We start from the raw sequence: 16,201 nt of genomic DNA, 5'->3' as shown, positions 1-16,201 counted from the left end.
TGTTGAGGTCACAGAGTGATTCACTTACCTTGGCAGTGATATTCATGTCCCTGCTGGCTGTGAGCCAGAGGTCAATAGAGGTCTGTGTTAGGCCTGGGGAATCATGAATTCACTGGATCATGGCGTGTGGTGCTATCAGTACCTGTGCAGGTGGACGAAAGTCTGAGTCTTCAGGTTCTTGATTTTCCCGTCTTGCTCTACGGATGTGAGACTTGGACTCTGACCAGGGATCTGAGACAGAGACTTAATTCCTTTGGTACCAGGTCTCTTCGGAGAATCCTTGGCTATTGCTGGTTCGACTTTGTGTCCAATGAGCGGTCGCTGAGAGAGACTCAAATGAGATTTGTTACTTGCCAAGTCCATGAGCATCAGCTGCGGCTGTACGGCCCTGTGACTCGTTTTCCTGATGCTGATCCTGCTCACCAGATTCTCTCAGCGAGGGAGCTTCGTGGGTGGAGGAGACCAATGGGCCGACCACGTGCCTCGTGGTTGCAGCAGATTGATCAGCATCTCAAGGAGATGGGGATGGGCCAGGCATCTGCCTGGGGGATGGCCAGACGGAGGTCCCTGGAGTACTGGCGGAAAGTGGACGCAGTGACGCGCTGCTCCGGTGCATGCTCCCATACCTGATATGACCTGAGAGATCGGGAAAAAATGATATATAGCACGATATCTCAAAAAGTTGTGAACAGATTTGGATGAAACTTGGTGGACAAGTTGGGAATGTGACCATGACGAACTGATTCGATTTTGGTGAAGATCTGTATCCCTATCTGGATACGAGAATTACTAAATTTTTAAAACGATTCTTCACCAAAGATATGAGAGTCGGGCCAAAAACGATAAATAGCACGATATTTCAAAAATGTATTGGGCCAGATATGTTCTCGTGGCTCAGGCATTACGTGTCGGAGGTATGCACTCTTCCGAATGCCCTTCTAGTTTTCTCTGCTATGCGGTTGGAGTCGTTGGGTTACACCTTCAATTGTTGCATGTCAGGCAGGTTTCTATCAGGAGGCCTACTTTCTGCATGCACTTACACAATGTTTATGTTATGTCCTCAATGTTCGCATTTTTTTTCAACTGTTACGCACAGGGCTTCCATATGGAGGCGCCATACCAAAGGTTATGTAATGGAATGCGAGTCTCGGTGAAAGCTCGTGGGCTTTGCGTCGACTCTCGACAAGCAAGGTAAACAATCGATTTTATCAAATACAAGTAGATAAGATTGTGTTTACCACTGTGTGAAACAAGGCATGCCTGACGTTTTGAAAATTCTTATTTAATTATTTTTTGCTCTGATGAAGGGCTTCGACTTGAACCAAACACACACACACACACACACACACACACACACACACACACACACACACACACACACACACACACACACACACACACACACACACACACACACACACACACACACACACACCTTTTGTTGCCTTATCGCCTGGAATTAAATTGCATTAATTCAGAATTTTCACACCTTTATTTACACATTGTAACCACCAACTTCCAAGTGAAAAACAAATTCCTCAAATTTCAGAAAATTAATTAAAAATATAAAACCAGAATATCTTGGTTGGATGAGTGTTCACTCTCCTGAGTTAATATACTTGGTGGAATCACCTTTGACTGCAATTACATTGAGATTGTCGGATTGAGACGAAATTTTCACCATAGGTGCAACTACTTATGTGGAATGTTTTAATGATAATTATGATGTCATAAATCATGTGGTGTGGCAGCCGTATTGGAAAAACGGAAAAACTTTGGACCTCTATTCCTGAAATCGCACCAAGGAAAAAATTGAAACTTGGCACATAGCAAGTACTTCCATGGGGAATGAGTTTAATGTTTTTATGACATCATAGGTGCCTTCGTTATGACGTCATAATTGCACATGTAAAACGCTATATCTGATCAGCATGAAAAATTTTGAAGGTCATCTCAGGATAAAATGGTCCACAGAAATTTTTTTGATGACATCATTGTTCATGTGATCTGGCAGCCATATTGTCGTGTGATTTTTATGTTAAATTTAAAAAACCTTCAAAGATCTTCTTCTCTGAAATGACTGAATAGATTTAGGCAAAACTTTACATATCTGACCATCTATCCACGAGGAACAAAAGATTCATACATATGATGGCATAGGTCACATAGTTTGGCAGCCATATTGGATTTACCCTAAAACATATTTTAAAAAACTTCTCCAGCACGGCTGGACAGATCGAGGGGAAACTTCACACAAATGTTCCGCAAGGCATGCGTGTACAAGTTTGTTGAGGAATAATTGATGTCGCATGGTTTGGCAGCCATATTGGATTTAAGAAAAAATATTAACTAATGTTTTCTCTGGAACCACTCAATCAATCGACGTGGAACTTCATAATTATGATCTCGTAGGGAAGGAAAATACATGTTTTAAATTTCAACTTGATCGCACACATGGTCTGACAGCCAGAATTATTTAATTTTTTGATCTGGATTCTTTTTTTCTTTTTTTTTTCTTTTGAATACGTCTCACTTTGCTGTGCATGGTTGGGTTTGAGGGTAGAGGAGCAGCAGCTGAAATGTGAATCCTATCCAGGTTCCTCCTGATGACTTCATCTTTGCTTTTTGCTTGTCTGGGTTTCTTCTGATGACTCCAATGCAGGATTGTACCGATTTGGTCTTCCATTTGATTTGAATTAAATTAATTTTAATCCCATTGTAAATTCAATTGAATAATACTGTAATATAAAACTTCATGGGTCAGGTGTCCGATCAAAGCTGGGTTGCATCAAAGTGGGACGTCTTGGTACCCGGTCATCACTGGCAGCAGTTATAAAGCAGCAGTTCTAATTATGTATCTTATTAATTACGTAACACACCAGTACACAAACGCCACACAAAATACACCACACAAAACTCCACAAACACTACACAAAAAAAGTCCTGGCAAGGGTATGCAATCTCCAATTGCTCTTTTTTTTTTTTTTGTATACCTTGGTCGAGGCTCGTATGAGAGCTAACACACAACTCACAGCAAGGAGGCATGAGACAAGAGGGGCGGGAGTGGAAGGGACAAAACAGTGGGGAACAGACACATTAGGTGAACTGTGGAAGGGAGAGGGATGGGGATGGGACGGGGAACATGGCGAAGAGAAGATGGACATTTCAGGGACTTTCAGGAAGGAAAGCAGGAGAAATGAAGGAAGTGGGCTTGGGTGGATTATCGGGGGTAGAAAAGATCGAGGATTTGGATGGGGGAAGATAAGAGGTGGTGGTGAACAGCTGTTTTGAAAGCCTGGAGGGAAGAATGGGAAAGAATAGAGTGAGGAAGTTTATTCCAAAGGCGGGAAAAAAGAGGAATGAAAGAGTGAAGATGAGCAGTGATTCGTAATTTTGGTAGTTTTACCAGAAGGGGGTTGTTGGCGGACCTTGAGCGCCCTGTGGAAATGTGGTGGGGACAAATCGCAGAGAGAGCAGGGGGGCAAGGCTGGAGAGGAGTCGGTAGAAGACAGAAAGACCACCGACCAACCTGCGGTGATTGAGTGAGAGGCCCAAAGACTCAGCTTCATTGCGGGAGATGCCGATGATCTTAAATGCCCTGGTTTCGACAGCGTGAAGCCGAGAAAGGTGGGAGGCAGGAGCACCAGCCCAGAGGGGAGAGCAGTACTCCATCAGGCTACGGACAAAAGCTTTGTAAGTGGTCAGGAGCTCAAGAGGGCCGAGGAAGGACTTAGCACGACGGAGGATTCCCAGTCAGCGACTGGCTTTTGAGGCGAGGTTGGAAATGTGACTTTCCCAGGAAAGGTCATGGCAGATAGTGAGACCCAGAAGCTTGAAAGAAAAGACTTCTTCCAGAGGATTATTGAGAAAGTGGATGGGGGGTTTTGTAAATGGTCCTTTCGAAGAGACATAGTGAGAGTGTGAGATTTGTCTGGATTGAAAGACATGTTCCACGTGTTGGACCAGTTTGTGATTTTATCCAGATCTGCAGTGAGTGAAGAAGCTGCTGCTTGCCGGTCTGAGGGATGACAGATGGTACGGCAGAGGGTGGAGTCGTCGGCAAAGAGAAATGGAGGATTTTCCAGAGAGTCCGAGAGATCATTGATGAAAACCAGAAAAAGAACAGGGCCCAGAACGCTACCTTGAGGAACTCCAGCCTGGACAGGAAGAGGGGATGAAAGAACTCCATTTAGGGCCACACGTTGACTGCGACAGGAGAGGAAGTCTGCGAGCCATGAGTGGAGATGGCCTTGAATACCATGGGAAGAGAGTTTGGTGAGTAGTGCAGGGTGCCAGACTGTGTCAAAAGCACGTGATATGTCCAGGGATATGGCTCGGATTTCCTGTCTGGCATTGAGGACCTCCATCCATTGATGGGAGAGCAGAAGCAGCATATCCAGGGTAGAGTGACCTGGTCTGAAACCAAATTGATGATTGGAAATCAAGCCATTGGAGAAGAGGAAGGATTTCATGTCTGAAGCGATGATGGATTCCATAACCTTGCCGATGATTGGGAGAAGGCTGATTGGTCTGTAGTTACAGGGATCTGTTTTTGCACCTTTTTTATGCAGGGCAGTGATGTTAGCAGATTTCCAAGCAGATGGCAGATGACGTTGGGAAAATGAGAGGGTGAATAGAACAGAGAGAGGGTGAGCAAGAGCAGAAGAGCAGGCTTTGAGGACACGTGGGCTGATGCCGTCTGGACCGGTTGCAGAATCTGACTCGAGGTTTGAAAGCAAGCTCTCCACCTTGTCAGGAGAAAAGGATACAGAGTCCAGGGACAGTTGGGTGCGACTGGGTAAAGTGGGTAGAGATAGTGATGGGTTTAGGACACAAAATTTAGCTGCAAACACCGAGTTTAGACATTCAGCTTTATCACGTGTGGAATCAGCAGTGCGGCCATTTGAGGTAAGGGAGGGGATGGAGGGGGAACATACACCAGAAACAGATTTGATTAAACGCCACCAGGATTTGGAGGAGGGAGAGAGGTTTGAGAGTTCAGACCTGAGATGAGAAAGATGTTGTTTTCTGGCTCTCCTGAGGGTAGATACACACTTGTTCCGAGCTTTGTGGAAAGAACTGAGATTGCCCTCAGTTGGTTTTGCTTTCCATGAGGCAAAGGCAAGTTGTTTCAGGACAACTGCCTCGCCACAAGCTTCAGTAAACCAAGGGCGGGAGGAAGGGTAAGACAACTGAACACGAGAGGGGATAAATCTGTGCATGAGGGAGAGCAAGTTTCTTTGAAAGAATTCCCAGGATGAGTTGATGTTTGAGAAAGTAGTGATAGGAGACCAGTCTGTAAGTTTGATGGCTGCTCGGAGACCCTGCCAGTCGGCTTGAGTGAAATGCCAGACTCGACGGCGGTGAGGTGGTTCTCTGATAACAGCCAGAGAGATGTCCACTTTGACAAGGACGTGGTCAGAAGAACCAATTGGAGCGAAGGAAGAGCAGCAGATATTGTCAGGAAGATATTGTCAGGAAGAGCAGCAGATATTTTTCTTGTTATACTTGTTTTGGCACGTCTTCACTATTCCGAGTATCTCGTTTGTTCATATCGTGTTTTGCACTTGCTGGTTGAAGCAAATACTTCTTTGGCGAAGCTTTAATATAATATTATTGCCGAGGATACTCCGACAAATGGTATAAAATTGCAAAGACAAAATTCCATTGCTTACCCTGTATGTTATTCAGGTTGGGGAGTTGTGCATACAAGGAGAAAGGGAGCATGTTTCAAAATATCCACCATATTTTTTCTAAACAATAATAATTGGCAATAAGTAAAATACACGGTGCTATTTCCTTCCAGGTTCTGTGCCCATCAAACCAAGACATCCTACAAGCAAGCACCATGCGAGAGTTTGTCTGGATTATGACGATGCAATATTAAACTGCGTGCTCACTTGCCACTAACATCTTGAAGAAACCACAGAAGCATGCAACGATAGCCAAACCATGTCCTACCTGATGGTGATTTTGAGAAGACACTACAAATGTCGTGGTGTCATACGAGTTCAAGAAAAAAAACCTGCAAGGTAACACATTTCCACATTGCTGTACATTAAGGAAAAGAGGATTTCAACAAACCAAGAAAAAGAAATTATGTCATATACGGGGGTGAACAAAAAAAATTATGCCATGGTTCACTGACAGGTTTGCTTACTCACCCAGAATGCAAAGGAACGGCGATGTTAAAAGGACCATAAAAGCCCCTTTTCCATGTACTAATCAGAAAAGGAAGACTTATAAGCTTGTAAATTTTTAACAACTGACATCAATTTGGCTACCCTGCATATTTCATGTAACTGAAGCTATAAAACTCATCAGTTTAGTAATCTTGCAGGATTAGCGCACAGCTCACATTAAACATTGCTGCAAATTCAATTCTTTCAATGCAGATACTATTCAGACGAGTGTAGTTCAAAATAGCAGAATGAACAACTTGTCTTGCTGGTGAAGACGAGCATTGGTGGAGAAGTAGAAAAATGGATTAAATTAACAAAAGGACATTGATTGAGGCTAACACAGTGAGGAGGAAGGAGAGGCGCCAACTTCGTTGGAGTTCAACTGTTGCTCTGACGAAGGGTGAATGCCCGAAACGCCAGCTTCTCTTTCCTTCCCATAGCAGCTAGCACACCTCAATCAATATCCTGTTGATTTCATCCATTATTTGAAAATGGCTACTCATTTATTGTAAGTTCAAAAAATTTTTTAAAGAAGATTTGGATCTTTTACATCAAACTTGTAACATACAGCTTCTACCATTTCAGATGGAACCCAAGATTGTGTGTGTGTGTGTGTGTGTGTGTGTGTGTGTGTGTGTGTGTGTGTGTGTGTGTGTGTGTGTGTGTGTGTGTGTGTGTGTGTGTGTGTGTGTGTGTGTGTGTGTGTGTGTGTGTGTGTGTGTGTGTGTGTAACCCTGTTAAAAGTCCAACCCCTCCTCATAGTGGCGACCTGGTGGAACAGAAAGTATTACATCCTGACCGGCTGGCAGGGCTATGGCAACGCATGCGAGGTGTAGCGAGCGCGATTCCAAGCTCAGGGCGCCGTTCGATGACCCTACTTCATTCATTCCTTGCGTGTTAAAACTGCCACATGTTTTCAAATGCACACAGGACAAAGTTAAAGAGATTTCCATGGAGGCCACCCCGACCATGACCACACACTTTTGAGATCTTATCTCAACCTTTGTTCTCCCAAATGGGGGTAGTATAACCCTGTAATGGCACCCACTCAACAGTACGGGGCAGGTATTATGCATTTTTAAAAACCGTGTGGTTTATGCTATTTACCAAAATTATTGGAACATCTCCAAAACAGATAATGAGCTCGACTAACTTGCATACATATCCCACACTGTAAAACAACATTTGCTTTAATATAAAAGTGTCCAGGAGGTATGTAACCTCAGTTGAAATCAGGATATCATGAGACGAAATGCAGACTGACGTTTAACATGGAATGGAAGATTTCTGTGATGTTGGGGGCTCCCTGACAACTGTGGGTAATGTTTTTAGGAAATGGAAAATAACAGGTGTTGCATTTGTTGAAAATGTGACAAATCAGGGCAGCAAAAAAAAAACTTAAAATGTGAAATGGCATCATACAAATGGTCTCCCCCACCGAATTGTTACCAAGCCGTTCGTAAAAAGGGTCGAAGCTGTGTTTGCTTCCAAAGGCTTGCTTGTTAATCTCCTGTAAGAAAATTAATAAATAGTTGCTAATATGCTGCAAACATGTCTGCCTCACTTTAACATGAGTACTCCGATCATAACACAATTGCAAGTATGACCTTGACTTCACTTGTCACAGAACCATTGTAAGAGACCCAGCTGTCGACTTAGCAATGGCACCGCACTCTAGCTTCAGGCCCCGTTTTCTTCATCACTCGACTCTCTAAGTTGCTCAATTTTTTTTGAATCTCCCTCCCCCACCCCCACCTGCTTTCCTCCTGTAGGTACACCTGTATGCCTGTCATTTCCTCAGATATATTTCTCACCCTCTGTCTCCTTCATCTCTGCAACTCCTTCATCCCCCCTGACGATTACTTTTCCTCCTTTAAACCTGGGAATACTAAAACAAGCAAACAAAGAAAGCATTTTCTCGCTTTGCCCTTTCAACTTTAGTTTTAATTCTGAGTCATTGCTGCATAGATGGTGAGAAGGTGAACCCTAATAAATCGAGAATATGGAATAGACCTTTTACTGTCAGACGTCTTTGGTCCTGTAGACCTTAAAGGTGCATTTTGGGACCTAAAACCCCCATTAAAGTCACAGAGTGTGTGTCTTAAACCTTAAAGTCACACACCACCCCTACCCAGCTTGCATTCTGATGATTGTTTGCATCACCTTTCCCTTCCATTATAATCCTCCCTTAATCCACGCTTCACTCTTTTGTTCTGATGAAGGATATTGTGCAAAATGCCATTCTCACCTTTTTTTTTTTAAATCATGGTGGTTAAGTTGAGCTTTTTCAACTCTTGTTTGTGAAAATCAATTCAATGCTTTTCAAGCCATTTTTATAGCCACGCCAGATTGCCAAAGGCCTGTGTCGGCTGAATGATACTGTGGTTAGCAATGTAGCACAACCTGACACCATTTTATTAGCAGTGGCTAGTTCTGTATCTTTGAGATCTGATGACTTCCTTCTGATGACTCCAACCTCCAATGCAGTATTTCTTCTTTCATTTGATCATGTTTGTGCCATATCCTGATGCTGTGTGGTTCATCGTGTTGGTGAAATGAGAAACAGCTTACTGGGGTAATAAGCCATTCAAATAGCCTGCGTTGGAGTGGCGACCCATCCAGGATTGTCCTCCTTAAGGCCCAGTCACACCTTGACGTTTTAGCCAGCTTATGCCGATTTTTGAAAAAATTGTCTAAAATTCTGGCACACGTCGAATACGTTATGGGTAAGTTTTGGAAACATTGAGAGCACGCTGAAAAACACTGCCATACGTCATAGTACACTGGCATTCATCGTTGTACTTTACAGTTGTCCTCAAATTTTAGCATGCTTGAAATTTTACGACTTATGCCAGCGTATGACTCACACGTTCCGCTACACTGGCCATAAGTTGTAGGCACGTTACGCGATCGTTGACACACGTCGACACACGTTACTTGTAAGGTACTCATAAGTCGAAACACGTCGAGGTAATGGTTAGCGTCAGTGTTGCAGACTCCCTGGTTTGTTTTTTTTTTCTTTGGGGTGACAGTGATGTTGACACTTCGATTTCTAGTGCGGTTATGATTTAAATCATTGAGCGGCATCCTATTAATTATATTATATTATAACCGCATTAGAAATCGAAGTGTCAACATCACCGTCATACCGAAAAAAAAAAATAAAAAAAACAGGGAGTCTGGAACACTGACACTAACCATTACCTCGACGTGTTTCGACTTATGAGTAACTTACAAGTAACATTTGTCGACGTGTGCCAACGATCGCATATCGTGCGTACAACTTATTCCCATCGCATGCGGAACGTGTGAGGAATACGGCAAGTATGTCGTAAAATGTTTAACACGTTTAAAAGTACAAGACGTACTCCACTTACTACGACGTATGATAGCGTACTTTAGCGTTCTATTCACGTATACCAAACCTACCCATACCGTATTCGACGTGCGCCAGCGTTTTAGACGCATTTTTCAGAGGTTGGCATACGCTGGCAAGATCGCCAAGGTGTGACTGCGATCTTGACACTTCCATTTCTCCGGCGGTTATGATTTGAATCATTGTGCGGCAGCCTTTTAATAGGCTACGTCGCGTCATCGTCGGCGATACGTGCAGCGCGCTATGCATAAGTGAGACTATTGTTGGGCAAAGGTTGTGAACGCCGACAACAGGTTCAGCATTCGTTGGTATAAGTTATCTATAAGACAACAAAACGTTCTGTGTCCATGACTAATATGTTATGCATGCGACCAACTCATTATGAATACGTCCGAATCTTTAAAAAAAAAACATCAAAAGTTCAGCGTTAGCCAGCGTTTTACATACATTTTGATACGTTGCCATTGCTGGCTAAAACGTCAAGGTGTGACTGGGCCTTTAGCGAATGAAACTGCTTCGACAGGCCTATGCATCACCTCACGGCATGAAATATATATATATATATATATATATATATATATATATATATATATATATATATATATATATATATATATATATATCTGGAAAACATGTGGAGTGTGACGAGCACTCCCCTGATCTCCATTGGACATAGTCCTACACCAAAGGGTCACCTCCAATCCGGAGGCCTCTGCCCAGTGACTCTGTCAAACAGACAAATATGAGATGGTGAACATCAGTTAAACATCAAACGGAGCCGAATATCCGGAGTTCAGGCTTATTCGCCCTCATCAGGATGGCATACCGATAAATATCTAACCAATGATGACCACATTCGTCGTTTAAACATCAGACACACCTCCTGATTGTTATGGTTAGCATCGCCACTGATTATGTCTCACACAGTAAAACTGCATAATCCGCAAAGAACAACCATCCATCTGCCACCCACGCGATTGTTCCAACTAATGCAAACCATTCAATCAGAAGGCACTTGATACAATTGGCAGGTAAATCGAAAACATGGAGTGTGACGAGCACTCCCCCAATCTCCATTGGACATAGTCTGATGTATAAATGATGAATGTGGTCATCATTGGTTCGATAGTTATTGGTATGCCATCCTGATGAGGGAAAATAAGCCCAAAATCTGGATCGGTGGTTCCGTTTGATGTATAACTGATGTTGACCATGTAATCTTTGTCTGTTTGACAGTCAGCGGTCCAAGGCCTCTGTGTCGGAGGCGACACTTTGGTGTTGGACTGTGTCCAATGGGGATCGGCGGAGTGCTCGTCACACTCCACATGTTTTGATTTTCCTGCCGATCACATCATGTGCCTTTTGGTTGAATGGTTTGCATTAGCAGGAACAATCGTCAAGGTGGCAGACAGATGGTTGTTCTGTGCGGATTATGCGGTTTTATTGTGTGAGACATAATCCGTGGTGATGCTCACCAGAACAGTCAGGAGGTGCATCTGATGTATAAATGACGATTGTAGTAATCATTGATTAGGTGGCTAAGCATGTCCTTAAACTGGAAAATATCACCCAAATCCCCCTGGGACCATCGGAAATTATTAGTCTGGCCAACGACCAGATCGAGAAACAATGGCAATTTTAGTGGGAGACTCCAGCATGAAGGGAAGATTCTGTCAAACGGTGCATCTGGATGTGGTACCTCTAGTTCAACTTCCCATGCTTTCCTGGAGAGACCAGGTGGCTCTTAGAGGGCAAAGACTCGGGCACTGCTGCCTAAATTAATACCTGTATAAAATTGGGTGCCACCCTACGGGATTTTGTGAGACGTGCAGGAAACCCAAAGATCTAAATCATTTATTCCTAAATTGCCCTCTTTATGAGGGACCCAGGTGGAATCTTGTGCAGAAAGTCAGAGTAATGGGATCAAGGTGTTGCATCTAGTGGGAGTGTTGAGGCTGATGAACCAGAAGCACCCTCAACTCTATAAGCTGGTACTAAAATTCCTGAAGGAGTGTGGGAAATCCATTTAAATTTCCTTACACTCGATGGGATAATAAACAATTTCGATCGCGTTCAGGTGCGTGGCGTGTATAGAGCCTACCTGGGGGGATATATATATATATATATATATATATATATATATATATATATATATATATATATATATATATATATATATTCTTCTTCTTCTTTCGGCTGGTCCCGTTAGGGGTCGCCACAGCGGATCATCCGTATGATCCGCATAGTGATTTGGCACATGTTTTACGCCGGATGCCCTTCCTGACGCAACCCTGGTCGCCTCTTACGACACAGGGATAGGGTACACCTATTTAACCTGGGTATACACCGGCCCAGTATACTGGTACTCATTTCGCCGACCTCGGAAGGATGACAGGCTGAGTCAACCCCCTGGTGTATTAATTCAGTGGCCCAACGGGGCTTGAACTCAGAACCTTTTGGATCCCAAGCCACTCCCCTAACCACTGCGCCAACACCAGGCTCATATATATATATATATATATATATATATATATATATATATATATATATATATATATATTATATATATATATATTATATATATATATATATATATATATATATATATATATATATATATTATATATATGTACTGGAAGAGCATTCAGTCCAGCGCTTACCTCCACCACGTATTGCCTGATCCACGAGAACATATCAGGCCCAATACATTTTTGAAATATCATGCTTTATAGTACTATATCATTTTTGGCCCTATCTCACTGGTGAAGAATCACTTTAAAAATTAAATAATTCTCGCATCCAGATCCGGATTCGGATCTTCAACAAAATCGAATTTTTTTCAACAAAAAAAACTTCAACACAACTTTTTGAGATATCCTGAACACAAGCAACAACAATTCAAACTTGCGACACACCAAACCTGTCCACCAAGTTTCGTCCGAATGCGTCCACAACTTTTTGAGATATCATGCTATATATCATTTTAGCCCTATCTCTCAATGGTGAAGAATCACTTTTAAAATTCTAGGAGTCGGATCTGGATCCAGATCTTCACCAAAATCTACTCAGTTCATTTGTGTCACACACTGAACGTGTCCACAAAATTTCATCCGGATCCGTCCACAACTTTTTGAGATATCCTGTACACAGATAAACAGACAGAAAGGGGTGAAAACATAACCTCCTTCACCTTCAGTGGCAGAGATAATAAATATGTAAATATAAATAAATAAATATATGTGACACGAATAAAAGGGTGTGTGTGTGTGTGTGTGTGTGTGTGTGTGTGTGTGTGTGTGTGTGTGTGTGTGTGTGTGTGTGTGTGTGTGTGTGTGTGTGTGTGTGTGTGTGTGTGTGTGTGTGCGCGTGCGCATCGGTGTGTATATCAGTGTGTCAGAGTGCCTCCTCCATAACTCCAAAACTATAAAACCAAGCAGCCTGAAACTTTGCATGCACACTAAGAAAACTCCAATGAAGTGCAAGACTGAAAATTGGGTGTTTGGGTTAATTAAAACACCCCTTTTGAAGATAATTAACGGTCTTATTTAATTATATCCTTCATCAGGCAATCCTCGGCCACCTTGCTCTCTGGGTCTTCAGGCGTTTCCTGGGTAACCTTGCTGGGGTCTGAAGCCGCCATGTTTTCTAGCCTGCTCAACCATGCCTTGACTCGGAAAAGGCCGCAACGATTTTGTAACAATAAAGTTGTTTTTTTCACTTTCCTCCCTCATATTATCGAATGCCTGTTCATCATAGGTACAAATCGCTGTGCACATTGCAATGCTTATAAACATCCGAAGATGTCAGCATTGGTGGCTTAACATTTTGGGCACCTCCAGGAGGTGTATGTTAAATTTGTTGCTAATCACGTGCCAAACGAGCCAATTCTTATCAACCGTTTCGTTGGAGTGCTTGCTTGAGTGCTTAAGCCACTTGGCGAGCGCTCTCCAAGCTGCTTGGTTGTTCGTTTCGGTAAAAGTACCCGTGCTCTCAATGGAACATCGATTAGACAGACGTACGTTTCCGCCTGTGTTGGGCCCTGCGGTTCCGTGCGGTTGGTGCCTCAGGAGGTGTCTCATCTGCTGAAAATGTGGAATCTTATTTTTACAGGACATCGCTTTGTTTAACCTTTTTGTGTGATCTCCTAATATAATCCACCCATCACTTCGACATCGACACATATATAAAAACAATAAGGTCCATCCGACCACGTGTTTGCCATGATCTCGCTGTGAAGGCATAGAGCATAGATCGACATTTTGTGGTCTGTGCCTTGATATATTTCTTCAATTGAATTTTGCTAATTTCCCACTTGAATTCCTCTTTCAAAGAACTCTGTTTAAAGGTAGATGTGTGTGTGTGTGTGTGTGTGTGTGTGTGTGTGTGTGTGTGTGTGTGTGTGTGTGTGTGTGTGTGTGTGTGTGTGTGTGTGTGTGTGTGTGTGTGTGTGTGTGTGTGTGTGTGTGTGCGCGCGCGTATTTCATGTTTTTTTGTGAGGTTCTACTAGAGCTTTCTGATGTGGTGTGTGATGCACCGAAATGATCGTCATGATTCCCTGAGTTGATTAGACAAATTAATTGCAAATAACCCAGAATAATTCCCATGATTTAAATGCACACCATGTTAAGGTTTATACATCAGCTTAATAGATTCTTCTTAGTCATGATATTCTTATACCAAAATAAATAATAAAAACAATGATAACATTCTAACAAATCATATCTTAAGTATTTCTAATAATATTAACAATAATAAGAGTAGCATAATTTGAGATTAATAATAACAAACGTATTGTTGCGAATTCGCACCCGCCGACGTGCGGACGGCCACGTAACTCGGATCGCGGCACGTCGCCCACCGGACAGACAATTCAGTCGTGACCCTCCGGGAACTATCGTCCGGAGCCAGTCATGGGTGGGCCTTTCGACCTCACCACAATCGTGCCAATTGACCACCCGCGTAGGATAGGGTTGTTCGCCAAACTCAACCTACCTAAGTACCCACGCGGATGGTAAACCGGGCGATCGTACCTCGCCGCAGGTCGACTCCGGACACGAGCCGCTTGGGCGGCCCGTTCCGGACTATCGGGATAACCGAGCGGTGTTATCATCGACCTCGACGGTTCAGATTATTGACCGGGATGTTGCACCCACTACGAACCCTTTACGTGAAGCAAGATGGAGGGTCAATAGAGAAAAGACAAAGCGAAACGGGAAAACAGTTCACACAATGCACATTTATTTCCCGGCACACGGAAAGCACGTATATACAGCCATACAGTCAAAATGCACATAAAGCCACCAAAACAATAAAAGCAACGACGCCGCAGAGTTGATACCGACTACGCGCACACACGGCAACACTTATACAGTTCTACTTTACAGACGGCGCCAACACACATTTACACAAAAGCAAAGAAAAGAAGCCACCCTCATTGACAAGGGGGCAGACAGGCCTGTAGGCCAAATGTGCACGTGACCTGGAGGAGCGGCCAGGTCCGCGAGACCGGGGGGGTCCTACCCTCGTCCTCGTGACGCGTTGGCGGGCGAGCCGCAAATGTGGCCGCGCGGTTGTGCCCCGACTCCGTGCTCCTTGGTGGGTTTCGTTGGCACCATGTGTCGGGTGGGGGGGGGGAAACGGGGCCCCCTTTTGCACTATCTCAGTTCGGGGGAAAGGGAGATTGTTGATGCCCTGGGGGAGGGGAGTGGCTGGCTGGCTTGGGTCCCGAGACGAGTGATCCCACACCGCGTCCTCGTTGCCGACCGCCGTCCTTCTTGCCTCAGACCCGAGCTCCCTTGCCTGCAGTTCCACCGCTCTCCCTCGTCCGACTCTCTCTCTGCAACTCTTCTCCGTTCCACACTCTCCTCACCCGACTCCCCCAATCACCGACTCAGCCAAAACTACTCAAAAACTCTTTAATTCGCCTTCCGTTCGCATTTTTTCAAGCAGGCAGGAGAAGCCAGTATGCAAATATTCGGATCAGAATGACCTCGGGGGCAGAGCCACGCTCGCCCATTGGTTGGAGGAAACGGGGGCGTGAACCTCCCCTGATCCTAGAATTTGCAAATATCGACTTCACACACACGCGCCTGGAGGCGGGGCCAAGCCGCCCCGCGCTCGCTAATTGGACGGAGGAAAAGTGGGCGTGTAGCGTTTTTGATCAGAATTTTCCCTCTGAAGGGCCGCTATTCACGCTCGCGACTCGGTGCGCTTGGCACCAAACGCCGAACGGGCCCGAGACAGCCCGACGTTCAGTGTTCACAGGTGGTGCGGGAATGGCCATAGAAGGAGAGAGGTGAAGGTGGTGGAGGGTTTTCGGTGGTGAGGGTTGATGGTTATGGTGCCGTTGGGAATGGCGGTGATGCGATGTTTGCGGGATTGAGTTGTGAAGGTAAAGGTCGTGGCTGTTGGTGTTGTTGTTGTTGTCTGAGGGTTTGAGCGTGGTTGTAGTTGGTGACGATGGCAGGCGTGGTGGTTAAGGTGGTTGTTGTGTGATGGCGGTTGAGACGTGGTTGGTTCAAAATAAAGATAGAACAGAAAAAATGGCTAACTCAAAGCGTCGCAGCCCAGATGAATCACACAGATTCCCTCTATACAACGGGTTTGGGCTAACTACACATGTACTTAGAGATATCTCACCTAC

At 44.2% G+C, this 16,201-nt stretch overlaps 1 long non-coding RNA gene across 1 annotated transcript in view; it reads left to right on the top strand.

Annotated features, from left to right (window-relative positions):
- The first annotated feature begins 1,088 nt into the window (after window positions 1-1,088).
- The window catches only part of LOC147034037 (uncharacterized), a 59,809-nt gene continuing 44,696 nt past the window's right edge, over window positions 1,089-16,201 (top strand). The window contains exons 1-2 of the long non-coding RNA XR_015059929.1: window positions 1,089-1,191; window positions 5,807-6,032. This is a non-coding gene — a long non-coding RNA (uncharacterized LOC147034037). The remainder of the gene's footprint in view (window positions 1,192-5,806; window positions 6,033-16,201) is intronic.

Source organism: Eptatretus burgeri, chromosome 1 (assembly GCF_056783735.1).
Source record: "Eptatretus burgeri isolate ZD-2024b chromosome 1, Ebu_testis_v1, whole genome shotgun sequence".
Taxonomy (NCBI): Eukaryota; Metazoa; Chordata; class Myxini; order Myxiniformes; family Myxinidae; genus Eptatretus; species Eptatretus burgeri.
Note: the sequence above shows the minus strand (reverse complement) of the source record. Positions and strands in the feature narration are given on the sequence as shown.